We start from the raw sequence: 25,773 nt of genomic DNA, 5'->3' as shown, positions 1-25,773 counted from the left end.
TGCACCTCAGCCATCACACAAGATGAGCTTCCCTTGGGTAGCTCCCACTCAGCTTGGACTATACAATTATTATGCTTGGAGTAGACCTGAACCACACCCACAGGCAGACACCAAGCCCAAATGGACCCAAAACTTGCAGCAGAGCCAACCAAGCAAAATCTAAATCAGCCAATCTGCAACCAACCCAAATATATAGGTAACCCATGTATGACTGTTGTTATAAGCCACTGAGTTTTGGAAGAATTTGTTACACAGAATTATTATAGCAATTGCTAACTAATATACAAGACTTCTCTTATTGCAGATATTATTAATTGTACTATATAGTAACCACTGTGCCAATTTTGTGCATATATCAAGGGAGACGATACTCCTATCTTCAAGAAGCTTCCAGTTTGGAAGAGAATATAAAACTACATTTTTTAAAAGACTTTATTTATTTATTTATTTATCAGAGAATGAGAGAGAGAGAGAGAGAGAGAGAGGCAGGCAGGCAGAGGGAGAAGCAGGCTCCCCACTGAGCAAAGAGCATGATGCAGGACTCAATCCCAGGACCCTGAGATCATGACCTGAGCTGAAGGCAGATGCTTAACCGACTGAGCCATCCAGGTGTCCCTAAAAGCACATTTTAAAATTGACAAATGCAAAGTAGTATTTTTCTAAGCGCTAAGTAATATAGCATTAAAAGGTATAAAGAGCATTAACGGTGATGCAGACAAAAATCTTGGTCCCAGCTGGGCAATGGGTTATGTAATCTGTTGGAACTTCTGTTCTTTCAACTCTAAAATGAGTGTTTTGATTTAGGATGGACCTGTGGTAACTTCCAGCTCAAAAAAATGCAGAATCTTATGCTTACTCAGAACCTGACTCAGACAGGATTGATCTCATGAAAAAGCATAATCACAGAGAAATATAACACACAGTGCTATTCCTTGAAAAATGGGTTGAATTTAAATAGTTTGGTGTATAACAACACAAAAATTATGTGAATAAAGGATCTCAGCATATATCAAGTAATATCTGAACCAGTAGGGAAAGGAATTATGCCAAGGAAAGCATTGTTACCATCTCATATCTGTTCAATACACGGTACTACCAAATGAAACACCTTGACAATGCTTTCGTTCTAAACATGCTCTTATTTTATGAGATTTTTAAATTATTCAATGTGAAAAACTACCTTTTCCCCTGACTACCTTTATATTCTGAGACAGTAAAGTAGGAAATCTCTTTAACCACACTTTTTAAAATTTCTCTAGCCCTCATGTCATCCATGAAATTGATTTTTGCCTCAGTAGCAGATCCACCCAGCACAATCTAGCTATGTCTCTGCATCTCAGTGAATAGCCAATCAGTGTGCAAAATTCCATATGGATTGCCACAAAATAACTTCACTCTAGGAATCATTAGAGGTGGTGAAGACAACCATAATGAAACCATGAATATATATACTAGAGCTCTTTGCTTGCTTTATGATGACACAGACTTACAGTTCAAAAATATCAGTTAAAAAAAAAGCTTGAATTCAATCGCTTAGAAAAATGAACATGTGTTTCTTGTTGTAATTACTTGCCTTTGGAGATCAACTCAGGATAAAGGCTATTTCCAAAATGTTTCAAAGGGTCCCGAGAGATTCATGGAAGTTTTATTCTGTGTGCTACTGTTCCCCAGCTGCAAACTCTTGTTGGGAGAGCAGAATCTTTCCAAATGCCTCAGTTTTGCAGCGTCAGTAGGAATGACAACACAGGAGGAAGTCCTTTGATAGGGTCTTTGCATTCATTCTTCAGTGCATGCCTGTGGAAAATAACTAAGGGAATACAATAGCAACAATTACACGAATGTTATCATTAAGGCATAAATGAATAATTCCTCATTCCCCAAGATTCTATCATTTCATTTTTAAATTGTTAATTCGTAATTTAAAAATTACCATGCATTTTGACTTTTCTCTATACCTAGCCTTGTGCAGTTTTCTAAACTTAACAGGTAAAACATTTTTGTGACTCTACCAAGAAAAAGTTTTCTTTTTCTGGACTCTACCTGTTGCTGGATCTTCAAAGAGGGCTCACGGCGGTGCTTGCAGAGCACACTCTGCAGGGAAAAGGGTGGGGGTGGGCGTCTATCAATATTCCTCTATGTTCTTCTTTGACATTGTACTTTTAAAAGTTATTACACAGGAAATCCCCATGGATGACTAATACTTAAATTGAATAAATATCTCACACACCATAGGAATCCTAGAAGTAACGGCCAAGGAAAACAGCCAATTGACCTCTTCTATGCTTCTGAGAAAGGCAACCAAAGACATTCATTAATCATTAGCCACAAAACACTGACGGAGGATGATTTGTCTATTTGCTTAACGTAATGAGAAAGTAAGAACTACTATCAAGTTTGTTTTCATGTGTAACACTACGTATTGCAGGTTTGGCAAGAATGGGGGTGGGGAGGTTCTGTTGACATCCCATGTTGCCACAATAATAACAAAACAGCTAAGTATTAGGTCCAAATCATTAATATTAATTTCTACATAGGTTAATTACTCCTTTGGTTATGTATATCTTCATTTCTCCATTTTTGATAAGGAAATAGTTAAGTAATATAATTATTATCATTCCTTTAGTTCTAAGGGTATGTATGCATAGGGATAGGAAGAGGCAATAAGAAACTAGGAATGGAAAAGTTGAGAAACACACAGACTGTAAAAGTCTGGACAAGGATGTATTTGAGAAACTAGGTAGATATCTATAAACCAATAGGTTCCAAGTGGCAGAAACAAGGTTTACACAATAGATCTAAAATTATGTTTGAAATCAGGTAACACACAGAGATGTCAGCAATGAGAGGTAAAAACCATTTAGGTCAGTGCTTCTCAAACTCGAATGTGCATACATATTATCTGGGAATCTTATTAAAAATGCAGAATCTGGGGTTGCTTGGGTGGCTCAGTCAGTTAAACATCTGCCTTCAGCTCAGGTCAGATCTCAGGCTCCTGGGATCAAGCCCCACATCAGGCTCCCTGCTTCTCTCTCTTCCTCTACCCCTCCACCCCACTCGTGCTCTCTCTCTCTATCAAATAAATAAATAAATAAATAATCTTTTTTTAAAAAATGCAGATTCTGATTCAATAGTCCTGGGCAGGATCTGAAATTCTGCATTTCTTACAAGTTCCCAGGGAATGCCAATGCTGACAGTCCATATACTACCCTTAGAGTATCAGGAATTGAGTCTACCTAGAAACAGGAATATCAGAAAGTCGGGAAGGGGGCCTAGAGGCTGCAAGATAAGAACTCTAGTCACAGCATGCTAACGATGCCTTATGCCTTAACCAGGATGTTTTGTACATCTGCTTCTTTCCAACACAGCAATCAGTCCCAGGGTATGGAGAAACCAAGGCCCATAGATGGAAGTAGTCGAGCCAGGGGAAGTAAGTACAACAGATTGTGGGAACAAACATAAGGGCAAAGGCCAATGTTATCCAACACAAGTGTGAATTCAAACAATTGTATTTCCCTGACTCCCATACTCGGATTTTAATGGGGGGAGGGCAGGAATTCAGTGGTATTTTTTTTAAGTTTTATTTATTTAAGTAATGTCTACACCCAATGTGGGGCTCAAACTCACAACCCCAAGACCAAGAGTCACATGCTCTTCTGACTGAACCAGGCAGGCGCCCCCCGTGTTTCTTGGATACAAGTTGTAGAAAAAGCTTTGCTTCATTTTCTCATTTAACTCAGGATGATTAAGGACATTCCCATGTGTGTACCATCAGATAGGCAGTGGTTAACCCTCTAGAGATCTGGAAGTCAGACTGTCAGAGTTTAAATTCTGATCTAACATTCATCAGCTAGGTAACACAAATCAACTTACTTAATTTCACTGGGTCTCAGATTCCTTACCTACAAAATGGGGGAAAGAAGAATAGTTGCTTCATAGAAGTATCATGGTGAACAAATGAAAACATACAAAAGACTTGGAAGAGAGCCTGGCACAGGAAACAATAAATATGTGCACTTATAGTAAGACCTCATTGTGGCATTTCTCTAGCCATCTCTCCAGCAGTGCAGGGTTATAGAGACTTAGATCTGCCATGAAAACTCTAAGCCAGGTAAGAACTTACCAGAAACTTCTGACCTGGCTCCAGGTCAGATGGTTCTCTTCATGCCCATGGACATAAAGATGTAGTGTCAAAGCCTCTGTGTACTCGGCACTTTCTTTATATTATCTCAAGGCTGTTTGAAGGAGAGGGGGATCTACTTTTGCTCTCCAGTCATTATCTCTTTTCAACATTTCCAATCTCAATTGCCTCCTTTTTCCCTCAATTATTAACCTATTTTCTGTAACTTTCTAGATGTCACTGCCCTGTACTTGAAAATGAGTTACTATATATTATATATGTATATTTCCTGTTATATCAAAATATAATTTAAGGAGAAAGATTTAGAGATATGCATTCTAGTACATCTAATTTGTAGACTTCTCCTTCTATCCATTCACTTAGCCATTTACATGCCAAATCCATATTCCAATGATTCTTTACATAATTCTTCTCAAATTTGCCTTTTTCTGTCTTTCTAGGTGACACCTTCCTTCTGTCCTCTATGGCTCTCATGTCATGACCCGTAGATAAATACTGTTATGTTCTCTCATCTCTGACCATCCCCTGCTTTAGGCTCTCCTATGGCCTACTGCTCTATATACCTTTCCAAAATACTACTTTTTGTCAAGATTCTACTCAAGAATCTTGTCTTCCACACCAAGGCTAAACCCTTTTGCCCAGCATAACCTAACCTTTCTATTTGACCTCTCTGTATCTTTCCCATCTTTCAAAGCAATGAATTGTGCATCACTCCATTCACCTACCATGCTGTCCTTAGTTGTCATTCCTTAGTTGTCATTCTCCTTTGCTTTGTTTGCCACCTTTTTCATTTGACTCCCATGATCATAAAGCATTCGAAAAGATACGCATGAAGTGAATTCCATGAATTTGACTGGCAGTTGATTGGAGTACACACATTAGGAGAAGAAAAACAGAAAGGGTTCAAAAATACATTTACCCATATCTTTTCCTAAAATTATGATTTCAGGTGAAGATTTTCACAAAGGTGACATATACCAAAGTGTGTTATAGTTTAGAACAAAGTTCTGTATTGGAAGTGAATCCTGTGACTGACATATTATCCATTGTTTGACTACAGGTCAACATATCTGAGCTGAACATGATCCCTGCACTGTGCCTGGGATCGCATTACCAGGCTACACGTGGGTACATAAAGCTGTCGGACTGTTATTTTAGAAGGCGGGCAAGGAAGAACATGATGACATGGGTCACCTGCTGCCAGGAATATAGCTTTATGGCATGATATAGCTGCTTAATGGTCCATTGATCATTCTTCAAGACACCTGAGGTGTTTAAAGCTTTAGCCACCCAGGGTGTATAAAGAGCAGGAGTCAAACTATATAGCTTGAAGTAACTACTTTCAAAGTAGTTTTTTCAAATATCAAAACTGGATTTAATAATTATATTTTTAAAGTTAAGGTACACAGAGAAATGATAAAGATGGAAAAGGAGCAGCAAAATATTGTTCCACTCCATCACTTTTGTATTAATAATGAAACGTGAATGCTCGCTTCGGCAGCACATATACTAAAATTGGAACGATACAGAGAAGATTAGCATGGCCCCTGCGCAAGAATAATGAAACGTGATATATAATTTATATTTTTCTCCCCTTTTGAAATCACGGACATTGTACCCAACATATATATATATGTGTGTATATATGCGTATATATATATATATATATATGTATGTATCTCCATATCTGTGTGTATATATGTAGGTATGTGTATGTGTGTGTGTGTGTATGTGTACACACAAATTAGACATTATTCATCTGTGACACTCAACATTTAGATAGAGTTGACACCGTGGCTGTTTCCCATTAACAAAGACATCATTATATGCTATTCAGTTCTATGTGTGTGTCTTCAATCTCAGCCCAAAATGAAATAGAAAGCAGGGATGAAGAAAGGAAGAGAGGACAATGGGAACAGGGAACCAAGGGCAAGAAAACATTTACTGATTACTCCTCTGCATCAGGCAAATATGCTGCATGATTTTTCACATTTTGTGGTAATCTATTTCTGACTCTTAAACCTAAAGGAATGCATATGAACATCTCACAGATCTTAATTCCTATTTGGAGCATCTGTGTTTCAAATTCTGCCAACTTTGGTATATTTATCACTTAATTCATCATTAGCATTCTATATAGTTCATCATATATTAAGCCATACTTGTTTTTATTTTTTTGTTAAAGATTTTATTTATGTATCTGACAGAGAGAGACATAGCGAGAGAGGGAACACAAGTGGGGGGAGTGGGAGAGGGACAAGCAGGCTTCCTGACGAGCAGGGATCTCGATGTGGGGCTCGATCCTAGGACCCTGGAATCATGATCTGAGCCAAAGGCAGACGTGTAACGACTGAGTCACCCAGGCGCCCCAAACCACACTTGTTTTTAAACCAACATTTTGAGTATTGAGTATTTCATGAGACTTGTTCATGTACACTTTCTACATCCATGCTTCATAGACATGCTTATAGATTATGATAATGTTACAATAAATATAACATTAAATAAAAATTTAAATAAAGTTTTTTGATTATAAAATCATAAGTCTTAAATATTTCTAGTTCAAAATAGTCGTGAAGTAGCAGCCTATGATATAGCCTTCCCTACTTCTTAATAAAGTCCCTCTGAAGAAACAGAGGAAACAAAACTTTGGAAGAGCAATGAAAACAAGAAATGAAAGTCAAGGTAGTACCAGAAGCTACAAGATTTCCACTAACTTCAGGCTGATGAAACTGGATAAAAATTTCAAGCAATAGCTCTACACATTATACCATGAGAAAGAGAGAAACCTATTAATTGGGAATGAGCCAACAGTGTCCCACCACAACCAAATACCCAGTGAATTAAAAAATACCCAGTCTATGTATCAACTAAGGTTGCTGGGCAGCTGAGGCAGAGCAAGGGTGGTGGGTGGAGGTGGCACCTTGCATCCTCACAGGAATAGATCCACAATTAAGTCAGATGGATGGATAAACAAACTGTGGTCTATACATACAATGGAAAAGTATTTATCCTTCAAAACACAGGAAATATTAACACATGCAACAATATAGATGAAACTGAAACCATATTCCTGAATGAAAGCAGCCAGCCACAAAAAGACAAATATGGGGGTCTCGCGAGTAATCAAACTCACAGAAACATAATGGAGGTTGCCAGGGGCTATGGAGAGTAAGGAATGGGAAGTTATTGTTTCATAAGAATAGAATCTCAGTTTTGCAAGGTAAAAAAGCTCTGGAGATTGGTTGCATAGTAATGTGAGGACATGTAACACTACTGAATTATACACTTAAAAATGGTTAAAATGGTAAATTTTATGTTTGTGTGTGTATCAAAAAAAAGCATTTTTTTAATGTTTAAAAAATTCATATTCATAGTGAGCCAGTATTTATTAATTTAAAAAGGACTAATAAACCATCCAGTAGTTTATTATTATCTGTTACAACAACCTTCTTCATAGCATATTCTACTTCAAATTTGTGGATGGCTCTGCATTAAGAAACGTTTGAAATCAATACCATGTAGTTACATCTCAACAACATAAAAAATACATGTTCATAGGAGGAAAAAAAATATTTTAATACAATAGACCGTGCATTCTCAACTGGGGCAACACCACTCCCAAGGGTACAAAATTGGTTCTTGCAGAGGGGAAAAAAAAAAAAACAGCTTAGACTTTGTATGTATAAAGCATAAGTAAACATAAAGTGGTAAATAGATATACAGTATATCTCTTTTACTTTATTAAAATTTTATGGGGTGATGGGGAAGGCAATAGAAAAATGTCTAAAAAGGCTTCTTAAGGGAGAGATAATGAAAATAGGGTTGAGAAATGCTGGAATACATAAAAATGTTAACAACGACAATTTTCTAGATGTCAGGACACTGTCATTTTGTTCATTAATCCTTTTTACATAACCAATATTTTCTTTAGAATTATTCCATTAAAATTAATTTTAAAATTAGTAACTAAAATTATGTGTATGCTCTATGATGGCAATCATATTTTAAAATGCAAAAGAAAAAGACTATAAGGATATAGACAAAAATATTAATAATGGTTATCTTTTTTTTGAAGGGGGGAGGAGAAGAGGGAGAGGAATATGCAGACCTCTGTGCTGAGCCCAGAGCCCGAGATGGGGCTTGATGTGGGCCTCAATCCCACGACCCTGAGATCATGACCTGAGCTGAAATCAAGAGTTGGAGGCTTAGCCAACTGAGTCACCGAGGCACCCTGATAATTGTTATCTTTAGGTAGGACTATGGGCAATATTTTCTTTCTTCTATTTTCTTTTGTTTTCCAAATTTTCCATAATGAAGAAAAATGTAATTTGTGATCACCTCCCTGAGATCATATCAAAAAAAGCAACAGAAGATTTTCTTTCAGGGCGCCTGGGTAGCTCGGTCGTTAAGCGTCTGTCTTCGGCTCGGGTCCTGGGATCAAGTCCCGCATCAGGCTCCCTGCTCAGCAAGAAGCCTGCTTCTCCCTTTACCACTCCCCCTGCTTGTGTTCCCTCTCTCTCTGTGTCTCTCTCTGTCAAATAAATAAATAAAATCTTAAAAAAAGAAGAATTTTTTTTCATTCATTCATTCATTTACTCATTCTATTACAATATATTAAGCAGATACCATGTGCCAAGTCCTGTGCTAGGTCCTGGGGATCAATACTGATGAATAAAGACATAGATCCTGTATATATGGTACTTACATTCTTATGAAAAGGTAGACACAGATAAAGACAAAACATTAATAGTAAGCTATAATAAATAGTATTAAAAAATATCAACAGGCTGAAATTGAAAATTAAAAACCAGTTTATTAGGGTAGCTAGGGAAGATCTCCTTAAGACCATTTCAGCTGTGACCTAAAACATAAGAAGGAGCTAGCAGGTTAAGAGTGGAGGTCAAAGTATTCCAGGACAAGGAAACACCAGGAGTCAAGTCCTTGAGGCAAGGAAGGCAAAGCCCAGAGCACCTGGAAGGCAGTGAGCAGTGCGGAATATTGGAGCAACGAGGCTCCTCGTGCAGAGCCTTACAGACCATGAGGGAGTTTGGATTTTATTCTGGGGACAGAGGGAAGCTATGGAAGAACTTTAAAGCATGAGACGGTTGTGATCCAATTCATATTTTAATATTACTTTGTTGCTATGAGGAAAGACTGTTGGAGGGGAACAATGGTGGAAGCAGGGAATTAGACAGGACTCTGTTGTAATTGTCTGGACAAGACTGTGAACTCCACACAGTACCTGCTCAAATCCCAACCCTCTTCAAGTGACTGCCAATTCCCACATTTCCTGGTGCTGTGTTTTCTTCCTAGGCAACAATTTTAGCTTTGTTGTCATGGGTGCTAGAGTTGTTAAAATTGCAACAGTTCTAGGGTGCCTGGCTGGTTCAGTGAGTAGAGCATGCAACTCTTGATCTCAAGGTTGTAAATTCAAGCCCCATGTTGGGTGTAGAGACTACTTAAAAATAAAATCTCTAAAAAAAATGCAATAGTTCTTCCAAATCTATGGCTCAAGTTCATGTTTTGATGCTGTTGGCATTATCCTTCATCAAATACTACCCTGTTACCTCTCTGCTGTCACTCTTGGAAGAACCTGCAAAATTGGTAAAAGATCTTTTGGAATTTCAGCTCTTTTGGCCCCAGTCTATCAGCAAATATTTGTTCCTATATCTGTTGTGTGCCAGACACTATGCCAAGCACTTGGGATCAGGTTGCAAGCAACACAGAGACACTCAGACAACTTAGACTCGACCCAGAGGTACAGTTCCCTCCTACAAAGAATTTAGAACAATTTCCTCAAAAACTTGATTGAGTGACCCAAGGACATTTCTTTCTCTCTTAAGGATGGCCAGGTATAATTCATCTTTATATTCTCTTCTGCTCTTCACAGGATCTCTAGTTGTCCACAGCAACGTCTCAGATCCTAAAGCAGCCTGGATTTTCAGATTTTCCTATAAAGTCCTCTACAGTATTGTTCTAATGCCCCTGTCCAACTGTTAATTGAACCACTACCCATATTACACTCACTGGTCTAGCCACTCTGAACATCTCTCTCTTCTTTACTGTAGGAAACTTGCATTCATCTATAAGTGGTTCCATCAGCCTGACACACTCTTTTCCTCTACAAGTTACAGGGTTAGGTCATTTTCATCCTTTAGGTTTTAGCTTAAAATGTAATCTTTTCAAAAAAGCATTTCCTTATTACCCTTCCTTAGAAGACTCTGCATGATCCCAGTTATCTTGTTGATAGATTACTTCCTAATAATTAGAAGAATGCATAATTATTTTATACATCTTCCGTCCTTATTTTCACTCTGTCTCCTTCACTCAAGGTAAGTTCCATGTGGGCAGGATCTATGACTATCTTGTTCATTATAATGCAGCGTGACCCATAGAGATGCCTAAAAATGGCTTTTCAAATGTGTTCTGAGAGTATGAATAAATTAATGAATACCACTTTCTGTGTCCAGAATACTCTTCCTCTTCTACTTTAACTTAGTTAATATCAAGTAGGTCTCAGATTTATGGTGCTTCCTATGGAAAATTGTCCTTGGATCCCCTAGTTCTTATCTTTCTATGTGCTCTCATGGCATCCTGTATGTTATCAGTTACAGTTTTACCACCTGTTACTGTGATTATTTTGTTTAATCCATACCTCAAAGTAATTTTGAATTTATTTGAAGTGTTAAAATTTTACCTACCTTCATTCAATAAAGCTCTGGAGTACAGATTAATCAGAAACTTCCTCATAGTAACTTGAAAATGAAAAAGAGACTTCCATTTTCTGTCAAAATGGAGTAACAGAGACTAGATTTACCAGCCCAACTTAACCAAAAACCACATAAAATATATGAAATAATAGTTTTCAAGAAAACTAAACATGAGACAACAAATAATGGTGGTCGCTGAGAGATAGGAAACAAGACCCAGCACTACATCTACCCCAACTTACTGCATGAAAGAGTTTCCAGGCCACATGTAAGGAAGGGGAACCAGGCAGAGCCCAGTAGACTACCTGAACTGATAAGACGCAGCAGAGCCCCAGGCAACCAAAGCAGCTAGAGTTCACATGACATGGTATTAGAAAGAAAAGAAGACAGGAAGAGAACTTCAGAGATGTGTCCTGAGTAGTTATAAGAATATGCATTCAAAGAAACTACCAGGGAGTGGAATAAAACATTGAAAAAGGATTAGAGGAAAGACTGTGTGGCACTTCTACGGGGTTGGCTATGTTGCCTATTCTCAATAGCCGAACTAGAAAAAATTCATGAATTATGAATAAATTTAACAACTTAGATAAAATGGAAAAAAATTTTTGAAAGGCACATATTATCATAGTTCACTCCAAAAGAAATAGATCACCAGAATAAGTTTATAGTTATTAAAGCAAATTTAAAATCTTTCGCACACACAAAATTTCATTCCCAGATGGGTTTAATGGTAAATCCTACAAAGCATTTAAGGAAGAAATAACTATAATATGGTTATGTAAAAAATATATAATGATATAACATCCATTTATATATGGATTTACATCTATTTATAACCATATATACATATAAATATATAATAATAATAACATGCTACATACATACACATATGATATAAAACCTTCCCAAATACTGTAGAGGATTTGCAATGATGTGGATGGAACTAGAGGGCATTAGGCTAAGCGAAATAAGTCAACCAGAGAAAGACAACTATCATATGATCTCACTGATATGTGGAATTTAAGAAACAAAACAGAGGATCATAGGGGAAGAGAGGAAAAAGTAAAACAAGACGAAAACAGAGAGGGAGACAAACCATAAGAGACTCTTAATCATAGGAAACAAACTGAGGATTGCCGGAAGGGAGGGGGGTGGGGGGATGGGGTAACTGGGTGATGGACATTAAGGAAGGCATGTGATGTAATGAGCACTGGGTATTATATAAGACTGATGAATCACAGATCTGTACCTCTGAAACTAATAATATGTTATATGTTAATTAATTGGATTCAAATTTAAAAATTTTAAATAATAATAATAAAACGGTAGAGGAGGAAACAATTGGAACTTATTTGATGAAGACATTATCCTGATGCCAAAATCAAACAAGGCATTACAAGAAAACCACAGATGAATCTTTTTTGTGAACTTAGAAAGAAAAACTCTTAAGAAATTTTAGTAAAGAGAATCCAGAAATATATAAAAAGAATAGTATATCATGACAAAGGAAGGGGTTATCCAAGAAATATAAGGTGTAACATTTGAAAATCAATGTAACTCACTGTAAGCACAATTTTAAAAGAAAAATATGATCATTTCAATAGTTGCAAAAAAAGTAGTTAACCAATCATACCACAGAGGAAGATAAATGCTTTCCCCCAGGATCAGCAATAAGGCAAGCAAATTCACTCTTACTGCCTTTATTCAACATTGTGTTGGAGGTTCTACCCAGGACAATAAGGCAAATAATAATAATGATAATAAATGAAATGCATCCAGTTTGAGAAGGAAGAAGTAAAACTTTTTTTCGCAGACATTGTTTATGTAGAAAGCGCAATAAAATCTACCAAAATTCTTCCAGAGTAAATGAATTTAATGAATCACAGAACACAAGATCAACAAACAAAAGTCAAAGATGTTTCTATGTACTAGCAACAAACAAGTCAGTCGGAGAAAAACAAATAGCATATTATTTCACTCACATGTGGAATTGAAGAAACTAAACAAATGAGCAAAGAGAAAAAAGAGACAAATGAAGAAACAGACTCATAACTACAGAGAAAAAACTGATGGTTTCCAGAGGGGAGATGGGGGAATGGGTGAAATAGGTGATGGGGATTAAGGAGTGCACTTGTCATGATGAGCACCAGGTGTTGTATGGAAGTGTTGAATCACTATATTGTACACCTGAAACTAATATTACACTGTATGTTAACTAACTGGAATTTAAATAAAACTTTTAAAAATCAGAAACTGAATTTTTAAAAATTATAACAGTATCAAAATACAAAATAGGGAAAAATATGACAAAAGATGTGCAAGACCTCTATGTTGACTATTATAAAACATTCTGAGACATATTTTTAAAGTAAATAAGTGGAGAGATATACCACATTTATGGTTGAAAACTCAATATTGTTATGATGTCAGTTCTCTTCAAACTAAACTCAGAATTAATCATAATCCCAATAAAATCCCAGCAGGTTTGTATTGTAAAAATTATCAAACCAATTCTAACACTCATATGGAAACGCATAGGACCTGGTGTAGCAAAATGAAAGCAATAAACTTCTTTCAGAAAGAAAGACAAAACTTCTTTCAGAAAGAAAGACAAAATAACATTACTTGATCCCAAGGCTTATTATAAAGCTACAGCAATCAAAGAGTGTAGGACTGGCATAAAGATAGGCAAATAGTTCAGGGAAACAAAATAGAAAGTCCAGAAATAGATTCACACATATGTGGACAACTGATTCTCAACAAAGCTTTAAAAGCAAATCAGTGGGAAGAGAATAGTCTTTAAATAATGTTGAACAATCAGATAATCATATGAAAAATATATATATACAAAAATCCACTCCAAATAGATTATAGACCTAAATGTAAACCCTAAGACTGTAAAACTTTTTAAATGAAAATTTAAGAAAAAATCTCTGCCACCGCAGTTACACGAAGATTCCATAGACACCTCTAACTAAATTAATTTTCAAAAAACTTACAAATCGAATTTCAGCAAAATAAAAGCTTTTGCTCTTCAAAAGACATTGTTAAGGAAGTGAAAACACAAACCACACTGAAAGAAAATATTTTGGAGTCATGTGTCTGATAAATGACTTGATCCAAAATATAAAAACAACCCTGAAAACACAATAGTAGGAAAATAAACAATACAACTTTTTAAAGGGGAAACGTTTTGAACAGGTAACTTTATCTGTTCAACTGATGCAAATAAGTTTAAATGTGTTCATCTTCATTAGTCATTAAGTAAATGCAAATTAAGCCCACAATGAGATACCACTACATACCTATTAAAATGGCTAAAACAAAAAAAACTGAGCATAGTAAGTGTAGACAGAGATGTGGAATAACTGGAATTCCCATGCACTGGTGGTGGGAATAGAAGATAAGAACTTTGAAAAACAGTTTGGCAGAGTCATATAAAGGTAAATTTACACTTATCCTGTGATTCATTCATCCCACTCCTAGGGTATTTACCCAAAGGAAATGAAAGCTATGTCTATAGGAAGATTTGTACCTGAGTGTTCACAGGAGCTTTATTTGTAATAGCCCCAAACTGGAAATAACCCAAATGTCCATTAACAGATGAATAAATAAGCAAAGTGTGGTATATTTGACAATGGAATAGTACTTATTAATAAAAGGGAATAAACTGTCAGTACTCAATACAACATGGGTGAATCTCAAAATAATGACACTAAATGAAAGAAGCCACCAAAAAAATGAGTACTTACTGTATGATTCTATTTAGCTAAAATTCTAGAAAATAAAAACTAATCTATGTGACTGAAGGAAGAATAGTGGTTTCCTAGGAACAGGGGCAGGGTAGGGGTTAAGAGGATAAAGCAGGAGGGAGAGATTACAAAGAAGCATGAAGAAACTTTCTGGTTGTGATGGATATGTTCATTATCTTGATTATGGTGATGGTTTCACGGGTACACACATGTGCTAAGATTTATCAAAATGCACACTTTAAATATTTGCAGTTTATCTTATTTCTATGGTATCTCACTAAAGCTATTTAAAAAAAAAAAAAGAGGATCTGAGATAAATGCCCTACTCAGAGGTCCCATAGACTGTGAGCTGGCCCAAAGTAAGATTATATCTATAAAACTGAGACAGAAATTGCATCAAGTCACCTAAGACTTTATCCAAGAGTCACCTACATAACCCTGAAGCAGCCACCCTGAAGAGGCTAAGCTAAAACCTATAAAACTTTTCTATAACTAATGTTGAAAGGAGAATGCAAGTGAGTCATGATTTGGCCCAATTTAAATATATTCAAAAGGTTGATCACCATTTTAAGGAACCTAGAGATCTGGATCCAAATTCATTGCATCCAGGCAAATCTATCTATCTATTTCATTTCTTTTCTATTATGTGGGAGCACTTGATTCACTGATTCATTCAGCAGACATTTAATGGACTACTTCTGTGTGTCAGACAGCATAAAGCCTGTGGTTGAGAGAAAAGAAGCGAAGGTACGAGCAGGCAGACGTGTTCCTAGTCCTTGAGGAGTTCACAGACCACTGGGGAAAACAGATACTTAATTAGAGTAGGAAAGATCCTTTCATTATTCCAGACAGTGTCACAGAAGTCTCTACAGAGAGGTGGGGCTTGATCTAAGCTTTGAAGACAGTATTACCAGGATTAGTTATAACAAAGAGGGGAAGATGATTCCAAACAGAGATATCACCTTGTGCAAATGCTCAGATAGTAGAATGTCAATGGTACTTTCTCAGGAAAGTTATATGGTTTAGTTTCAGCATTTAGGGAGTTGGCATGGGAAGGTAGAAATATAACCATAAAGATCTGGGTACATATATAAATATATAACAACCCTAAATTTAGATGGGGGAGGGGAACCTCAGAAGGTGTTTAAGAAGTTTAGATGTGTAGTTATTCACAAAGAGACATACGAAGACTTTTAAGCATGGGAATTGAATGATCAAATTTGGGCTTTAGAAATGGAACTTAAACTAAAGTAGTGTTCAATTCTTTAAGAAGCCCTACCAAATAGTACTACTTTTCATGGAGTTCTACCAAGTTTCAAGTGGACCTCAGTTGAAGGCAAGGAAGAAGAACAAGGGAGACAAGAGAGGCCAGGCTCAATCCTCTCACTCCAAAGACAACAGAGCGTTCTCCTTTTACCTGTGTATTGAGTTGGTTTGGGTTCACCTGAGAGTTTGATTTTGATTTTCAAAGATTTGGCTGCATTTTTTTTTTTAATTTGAAAACCACTGATGTAAAGGATGAACTAGAAGGAAACTATACTATCATCAGGGAAAGTAAAAGGTTATTGGAGTAGGCTAGGCACCAGATAACAGAACACAAACCAAGGCAGTATAAGTGAGTTTGCTACTTGTATTCATATATTAGAATGTTGTGAAACAAACAAAATCCAAAATGCAGAATACTTGTGGTGTGCATCCCCTCAGAACAGAAAGAACTTTTGAGTCCTTCCTTATTCTCCAAAAGGATCCACAACAAGATCAAAAGACGGGTATACTATATTCCAACTGCACATATAAAGCAAGTAATAAACAACTCTTAAATGGCTCTCCAAAGGAAAATTAAATTTTTATGGTGATTTTAAACTAAATCAAAACTTGGGTCTTATTGAAGTATTATTAACATATAGTGTTATATTAGTTTCAGGTGTACAATATAGTGGTTAAACATTTCTATACATTACTCAGTACTCATCATGATAAGTGTGCTCTCAATGCCCTTCACCTCCCTTCTTTTAACCATCTGTTCTCTATAGTTAAGAGTCTGGTTTTTTTTGGTTTGTCTTTTCTTTCTTTGTTTGCTCATTTGTCTTGTTTCTTAAATTCCACATAAGAGTAAAAATATCACCCATATTTGTCTTTTCACTTAGCATTATACCCTCTAGGTCCATCCAAGTTTTTGCAAAATTTATTCTTTTTTATGGCTGAGTAATATTTCATATATATATATATATATATATATACATATATATATATATATATATATATCTCACATGTCCTTTATCCATTCATCTATGGTTGGACACTTGGGTTGTTTCCATATCTTGGCTGTTGTAAACAATGCTGCAATAAACATAAGGGTGAGTATAACACTGTGTGTTAATTGTACTTCAACAACAACAAAAATAAAAACAACAAAACAAAACAAAAAACTGAAAGACGCTTACAAAGTAATTTGTTCGCAAGCTCCTTCTATCTTTCTGACATTTTCCAACCATTTATATTATTGTTTTCCAAATGACATTATCAATTTTAAACATTTATGACCGATAAACATGGTCATTTCATAAGGTACATTTGTGATAGCAAATTTATATACAGCATTAAAACAGCAATATTTATATTCTTTGCATTTTATTTGATTTTTAACTTTAATTTTTGAATCTTTAAAATATAATCAATTTACTTTCAATAGAAAAACTGATTTCTTTCTGAATATATCTTATATAGATTTATTTTTTTAAGATTTTATGTATTTACTTGAGAGAGAGACAGAAAGATACCAAAGAGAGCACCAGCGGGGGGCGAAAAGCAGGCTCCCCTTTGAGCAGGGAGACCGACATGGGGCTCAATCCCAGGACCCTGAGATAATGACCTGAGCCAAAGGCAGATGCTTTACTGACTGAGCCACCCAGGCACCCTTATCTTATATAGATTTAAATAATGTTTAACTAAATAAACGCATTGGGTATAACTACAAAAACAAACAGCATGGGTTCTTGATATTTGTTGGAATTCTGTGCTAAATGCTCATTTTTATTAAGTTGATACAAATCAGTTTCCTGATTTTATTACTAATCAAGAAAATAAGAGAACAAAACAGTTGATATTTTATATATTCAATCACACATGCTCAGAAAACTCATTTATTCCATGTAAAATGGATTTATTTCCGTCGACACAAAGACTCCAGATTTGTTTAAGTGAAAAAGTCACACATCCAATTTATGTCAGTAAAACATATGAAATATTCCATTTTGGACTTCATCTAAATTCAGCAACTCCACATGATCTTTTTTTTTTTAATTTTATTGTTATGTTAATCACTATACATTACATCATTAGTTTTTGATGTAGTGTTCTGTGATTCATTGTTTTCGTATAACACCCAGTGCTCCATTCAGTATGTGCCCTCTTTAATACCCAACACCAGACTAACCCATCCACCCACCCCCCTCCCCTCTAGAACCCTCAGTTTGTTCTTCTAAGTCCATCGTCTCTCATGGTTCGTCTCCCCCTCTGATTTCTCCCCCTTCATTTTTCCCCTCCTTATATCTTCCTCTTTTTTTTTTCTTAACATATATTGCATTATTTGTTTCAGGGGTACAAATCTGTGATTCAACAGTCTTGCACACTTCACAGCGCTCACCATAGCACATACCCTCCCCAATGTCTATCACCCAGCCACCCCATCCCTCCCACCCCCCCCAATCCAGCAACCCTGAGTTTGTTTCCTGAGGTTAAGAATTCTTTATATCAGTGAGGTCATATGATACATGTCTTTCTCTGATTGACTTATTTTGCTCAGCATAACACCCTCCAGTTCCATCCACGTCAATGCAAATTGCAAGATCTCACTCCTTTTGATGGCTGCATAATATTCCATTGTATATATATATATACCGCTTCTTCTTTATCCATTCATCTGTCGATGGACATCTTGGCTCTTTCCACAGTTGGGCTATTGTGGACATTGCTGCTATAAAAATCGGGGTGCACATACTCCTTCAGATGCCTACATTTCTATCTTTGGGGTAAATACCCAGTAGTGCAATACCTGGGTCATAGGGTAGCTCTATTTTCAACTTTTTGAGGAACCTCCATAGTGTTTTCCAGAGTGGTTGCACCAGCTTGCATTCCCACCAACAGTGTAGGAGGATTCCCCTCTCTCCGCATCCCTGCCAACATCTGTCGTTTCCTGACTTGTTTATCTTAGCCATTCTGACTGGTGTGAGGTGGTATCTCATTGAGGTTTTGATTTGGATTTCCCTCATGCCGAGGGATATTGAGCACCTTTTCATGTGTCTGTTGGCCATTTGGATGTCTTCTGTGGAAAAATGTCTGTTCATGTCTTCTACCCATTTCTTGATTGGATCATTTGCTCGTTGGGTGTTGAGTTTGATAAGCTCTTTATAACCCTTCATCTGATATGTCATTTGCAAATATCTTCTCCCATTCTGTCAGTTGTCTTTTGCTGTGCAAAAGACTTTTATCTTGATGAAGTCCCAATAGTTCAATTTTGCCCTTGCCTCCCTTGCCTTTGGCGATGTTTCTAGGAACAAGTTGCTGTGGCTGAGGTCGAAGAGATTGCTGCCTGTGTTCTCCTTTAGGATTTCGATGGACTCCTGTCTCACATTTAGGTCTTTCAATCATTTGGAGTCTATTTTTGTGTGTGGTGTAAGGAAATGGTCCAGTTTCATTCTTCTGCATGTGGCTGTCCAATTTTCCCAACACCATTTGTTGAAGAGACTGTCTTTTTTGCATTGGATGTTCTTCCATGCTTTGTCGAAGATTAGTTGACCATAGAGTTGAGGGTCCATTTCTGGGCTCTCTATTCTGTTCCATTGATCTATGTGTCTGTTTTTGTGCCACTACCATACTGTCTTGATGATGACAGCTTTGTATTAGAGCTGGAAGTCCGGAATTGTGATGCCGCCAGCTTTACTTTCCCTTTTCAACATTCCTCTGGCTATTCGGGGTCTTTTCTGGTTCCATACAAATTTTAGGATTATTTGTTCCATTTCTTTGAAAAAAGTGGATGGTATTTTGATGGGGATTGCATTGAATGTGTAGGTTGCTCTAGGTAGCATTGACATTTTCACAATATTTATTCTTCCAATCCATGATCATGGAACGTTTTAACATTTCTTTGTGTCTTCCTCAATTTCTTTTGTGAGTATTTTATAGTTTTCTGAGTACAGATCCTTTGCCTCTTTGGTTAGATTTATTCCGAGGTCTCTTATGGTTTTGGGTGCAATTGTAAATGGGATCGACTCCTTCATTTCTCTCTCTTCTGTCTTGTTGTTGGTATATAGGAATGCCACTGATTTCTGTGCATTGATTTTATATCCTGCCACTTTACTGAATTTCTGTATGAGTTCTAGCAGTTTTGGGATGGAGTCTTTTGGGTTTTCCACATAAAGTATCCTATCGTCTGCAAACAGTGAGAGTTTGACTTCTTCTTTGCCAATTTGGATGCCTTTGATTTCTTTTTGTTGTCTGATTGCTGTGGCTAGGACTTCTAATACTATGTTGAATAGCAGTGGTGATAGTGGACATCCCTGCCGCATTCCTGACCTTAGGGGGAAAGCTCTTGGTTTTTCCCCATTAAGAATGATATTCGCTGTGGGTTTTTCATAGATGGCTTTTATGATATTGAGGTATGTACCCTCTATCCCTATACTCTGAAGAGTTTTGATCAAGAAAGGATGCTGTACTTCGTCAAATGCTTTTTCTGCAACTATTGAGAGGATCATATGATTCTTGTTCTTTCTTTTGTTAATGTATTATATCACATTGATTGATTTGTGGATGTTGAACCAACCTTGCCGCCCAGGGATAAATCCCACTTGGTCATGGTGAATAATCCTTTTAATGTACTGTTGGATCCTACTGGCTAGTATTTTGGTGAGAATTTTTGCATCCATGTTCATCAAGGATATCTGTCTGTAATTCTCCTGTTTGATGGGGTCTTTGTCTGGTTTGGGGATCAAGGTAATTGTGGCCTCATAAAATGAGTTTGGAAGTTTTCCTTCCATTTCTATTTTTTGAACAGTTTCAGAAGAATAGGTATTAATTCTTCTTTAAATATTGGGTAGAATTCCCCCGGGAAGCCATCTGGCCCTGGGCTTTTGTTTGTTGGAAGATTTTTGATGACTGCTTCAATTTCCTTAGTGGTTATAGGTCTGTTCAGGTTTTCTATTTCTTCCTGGTTCAGTTTTGGTAGTTGATACATCTCTAGGAATGCATCCATTTCCTCCAGATTATCTAATTTGCTGCCATATACTTGCTCATAATATGTTCTTATAATTGTTTGTATTTCTTTGGTGTTGGTTGTGATCTCTCCTCTTTCATTCATGATTTTGTTGATTTGGGTCATTTCTCTTTTCTTTTTGATAAGTCTGGCCAGGGGTTTATCAATCTTGTTAATTCTTTCAAAGAACCATCTCCTCGTTTCGTTGATCTGTTCTACTGTTCTTTTGGTTTCTATTTCATTGATTTCTGCTCTGATCTTTATTATTTCTCTTCTCCTGCTGGGTTTAGGCTTTATTTGCTGTTTTTTCTCTAGCTCCTTTAGGTGTAGGGTTAGTTTGTGTATTTGAGATCTTTCTTGTTTCTTGAGAAAGGCTTGTATTGCTATATACTTTCCTCTTAGGACTGCCTTTGCTGCATGCCAAAGATTTTGAACAGGTGTGTTTTCATTTTCATTGGTTTCCATGAATTTTTTTAATTCTTCTTTAATTTCCTGGTTGACCCATTCATTCTTTAGTAGGATGCTCTTTAGCCTCCATGTCTTGAGTTCTTTCTGACTTTCCTCTTGTGATTGAGTTTAGTTTCAAAGCATTGTGGTCTGAAAATATGCAGGGAATAATCCCAATGTTTTGGTACTGGTTGAGACCTGATTTGTGACCCAGGATTTGATCTATTCTGGAGAATGTTCCATGGGCACTAGAGAAGAACGTGTATTCCATTGCTTTGGAATGGAATGTTCTGAATATGTCTGTGAAGTCCATTTGGTCCAGTGTGTCATTTAAAGGTTTTATTTCTTTGTTGATCTTTTGCTTAGATGATCTGTCCATTTCAGTCAGGGGGGTGTTAAAATCCCCCACTATTATTGTATTGTTGTCAATGTGTTTCTTTGCTTTTGTTATTAATTGGCTGCTCCCATGTTAGGGGCATAGATATTTACAGTTGTTAGATCTTCTTGTTGGATAGACCCTTTAAGTAGGATATAGTGGCCTTCCTCATCTCTTATTACAGTCTTTGGTTTAAAATCTAATTTGTCTGATATAAGGATTGCCACTCCAGCTTTCTTTTGGTGTCCATTAGCATGGTAAATGGTTTTCCACCCCCTCACTTTCAATGTGGGGGTGTCTTTGGGTCTAAAATGAGTCTCTTGCAGACAGCATATCGATGGGTCTTGTTTTTTAATCCAATCTGATAGCCTGTGTCTTTTGATTGGGTCATTTAGCCCATTAACATTCAGAGTAACTATTGAAAGATGAATTTAGTGCGATTGTATTGCCTGTAAGTTGACTGTTACTGTATATTGTCTGTGCTCCTTTCCAGTCTATATTGCTTTTAGGCTCTCTCTTTGCTTAGAGGACCCCTTTCAATATTTCTTGTAGGACTGGTTTCGTGTTTGCAAATCCCTCTAGTTTTTGTATGTCCTGGAAGCTTTTTATCTCTCCTTCTATTTTCAATGACAGCCTAGCTGGATATAGTAATCTTGGCTGCATAGTTTTCTCATTTAGTGCTCTGAATCTATCACGCCAGTCCTTTCTGGCCTGCCAGGTCTCTGTGGATAGGTCTGTTGCCAATCTAATGTTTCTACCACTGTAGGTTACAGATCTCTTCTCCCGAGCTGCTTTCAGTATTTTCTCTTTGTCTCTGACACTCGTAAGTTTTACTATTAGATGTCGGGGTGTTGACCTATTTTTACTGATTTTGAGAGGGGTTCTCTGTGCCTCCTGGATTTTGATGCCTGTTTCAAAATCCTGTTTCTTTCATCAAAATCCTGATGCCTGTTTCTTTCCCCAAATTAGGGAAGTTCTCTGCTATAATTTGCTCCAATATACCTTCTGCCCCTATCGCTCTTTCTTCTTCTTCTGGGATCCCAATTATTCTCATGTTGTTTCATCTTATGGTTTCGCTTATCTCTCGAATTCTGCCCCTGTGATCCAGTAGTTGTTTATCTCTCTTTTTCTCAGCTTCTTTATTTTCCATCATTTGGTCTTCTATATCACTGATTCTCTCTTCTGCCTCATTTATCCTAGCAGTTAGCACCCCCATTTTTTATTGCACCTCATTAATAGCCTTTTTGATTTCGACTTGGTTAGATTTTAGTTCATTTCTCCAGAAAGGGTTTCTCTAGTAACTTCCATGTTTTGTTCAAGTCCAGCTAGTAGTATCTTTAAAATCATGATTCTGAACTCTAGGTCTGACATCGTACTAATGTCCATATTGAGTAGGTCCCTGGCAGTTGGTACTACCTCTTGTTCTTTTTGTTGAGCTGATTTTTTCTGTCTTGTCATTTTGTTCAGAGGAGAACAAATGAATGAGAGAACAAAATGCTAACAGGGTAACAATGTCCCCAGAAAATATACTCTAAACAAATCAGAAAAGACCTGAAACCAGGGGAAAAGAAAGGGAAAGAAAGAAAAAAGAAAAAGAAAAAAAAAGAAAAAGAAAAAGATAAAAACAAACAAAAACAGAACAAAAAAAACAGAATATGATCAAATATGATCAGGCTGGTGCATAGATCAGTGTCACACACTAGATTTTGGGTGTATTTTGGTCTGCTAGAAGAGAGTGCCTCCCAAAATTTTAAAGGAAGAAAAACTTATATATGTACAAAAATAAGGGTTGATATAATAAAGGGATAGAATATAACTGTAAAGATGAAAATTATAAAAAAGTTTATAAAAGGAATTGATAAGAAGTTGTTTGAAAAATGAAAGAAGAGGTTTTAAAAGAAAAAAGAAAAAAAGGGAGAGAATGTGAACAGGCAGGAGACTAGAACAAAGCCATACACTAGAGATTTAGGGCATATTTTGATCTGTTAGAAGAAACTGTATCTCAAAATTTTAAAGAGAGAACAACTTATATATATATGCCAAAAATAAGGTTAACTACTATGAAGGGATGGAATATAACTCTAAAAATGAAAAATTAAAAATGGTTTTTATAAAAGGGATTGATAAGATGTTGGTTGAAAAAGGGAAAAAGAAAAATTTTAAAAAAAGACATTAAAAAAATTAACTTTGGAAGACTAAAGAATCATGGTAAAAAAAGCCATGGATTCTATGTGCAGTATTCTCCTAGCGCTGGAGTTCTGCCATTCTCATTGATCGGTAAACTTGTTCTTGGCTGGCTGTTCTTGCTGATCTTCTAGGGGAGGAGCCTGTTGCTGTGGTTCTGAAATGTCCTTGCCGGAGGCGGAATTGCCCTGCCCTTGCCTGTTCCAGGCTAAATAACCTGCCCAGGTTTGCTCTCGGGAGCTTTTGTTCCCTGCAAGCTTTCCCTACAGCTCTGGAGGACGAGAGTGAAAATGGCAGCCTCCCAATCTCCGCCCTGGAGGAGCTGAGAACTCAGGGCCCCGCTCCTCAGTGCGCCCCAAGAGAAAAGCAGTCAGTCACTCCCGTCTCCCTGGTCTCTGGCCGCACTCCGTGCTCACCCGGCCTGTGACCGAGCGTTTCTATCTCTGGCACCCGACCCCGTGTGGAGTCTCCAAACCCAGCAGATCCCTGCGGTGCGCTCCCGCGCCGCTCCTCCCGGGGGAGGAAGGGGAGTCTCCCCGGATCTGCCGCTTGTTGGGTCCCTGCTGGAGGAGCAGTGGCCCAACTGTCACCGATCACAGTTTATGGCAACCCCGAGCTGAAAGCCCGTGCCTCGGCTCTGTCTCTGCAGCTGGCTTCCCCGCTCCGATACCTGGGAGCTCTGCCGCACTCAGGCAGCCCCTGTCTTTCTGTGACCCCGAGGGTCCTGAGACCACACTGTCCCGCGAGGGTTCCACCCCCCGCTTAGCCACTGGAGCGATGTCCCTCCGCGGAGCCGACTTCTAAAAGGTCCGATTTTGTGCTCCGCGGCTCTAGCACTTGCCAGAAGCGGCCGACGGAGGCCCCCTCCCCCGCCATCTGTCCTCCCGAAGATCGCCTCGGATTCACTTCTCTGCATGTCCTACCTTCCAGTAAGTGGTCGCTTTTCTGTTCAGAGAGTTGTTGCTATTCTTTTCTTCGATCTCCTGTTGAGTTCGTAGGTGTTCAGAATGGTTTGATCCCTATTCAGCTGAATTCCTGAGACCAGATGAAATCCTACTCCTCTGCCATCTTGCTCTGCCCCCCAACATGATCTTTTTTTTAAATAGAGTATTACTTCAAGTGTATTATTTCTTCTTTGTACTTAAGCTTACATACCACCATTCTGATTTGTAGGAACAGGCACTGATAGCTAAAGAATACAAATGGAAACTGCAATGTCTCCAAACCTCTGTCTTTTTAACTTTAACAACTTCTTTTTTTTTTTAAGATTTTATTTATTTGACAGAAGGAGAGAGAGAGAGAGAATGAGAGCAGGAACACAAGCAGGGGGAGTGAGAGAGGGAGAAGCAGGCTTCCTGCTGTGCAGGGAGCCCCATGTGGGACTCAATCCCGGGACCCTGGGACCATGACCTGAGCCGAAGGCAGACACTTAACGACTGAGCCACCCAGGTGCCCAACTTTAACAACTACTTTATGAAGTATGCCATACATGTACAAAACTGCAGAAATCCCAAGTGTACAGCACTAATTTTCATGAGGTGTACACATTCATTTAACTAGTAGCCAGGCCAAGAAATAAAATAGTCTCATATTCCCCTTTCCAGTTATTACACATCACTCCTCCTCAGAGGTTACTGCTATCTCAAATTCTAAAACAATAAATTATTTCTGCCTATTTTTGTGTGTATATAACTGAAGTTACACAGTATATACTATATTCTGTCTGGATTCTTTCTCTTGACTTGATATTTATAAGATTTACCCACTAATTTATTTTTATGGCTGAATATAATGCATTATATGTATATACCACAATTTATTTTTCCATTCTTTAACTGATGGGTATTTGAGTCTTTTCCCCATTTTTGGTCATTATGAATAATGCTTCTATGAACATTTTTGTGTATGTCCTA

General features: G+C 37.4%; 1 non-coding gene across 1 annotated transcript; it reads left to right on the top strand.

Moving 5' to 3' along the window:
- Nucleotides 1-5,623: 5,623 nt before the first annotated feature.
- On the top strand, nucleotides 5,624-5,725 carry LOC114206248 (U6 spliceosomal RNA). Its single transcript, XR_003608581.2, has one exon. It is a non-coding gene; the product is annotated as a U6 spliceosomal RNA (small nuclear RNA).
- The last annotated feature ends 20,048 nt before the right edge of the window (nucleotides 5,726-25,773 follow it).

The sequence above is a fragment of the Eumetopias jubatus genome, unplaced genomic scaffold (genome assembly GCF_037043125.1).
Source record: "Eumetopias jubatus isolate StellerSeaLion01/CBP00866 unplaced genomic scaffold, mEumJub1_p1.0 scaffold_2, whole genome shotgun sequence".
Taxonomy (NCBI): Eukaryota; Metazoa; Chordata; class Mammalia; order Carnivora; family Otariidae; genus Eumetopias; species Eumetopias jubatus.
Note: the sequence above shows the minus strand (reverse complement) of the source record. Positions and strands in the feature narration are given on the sequence as shown.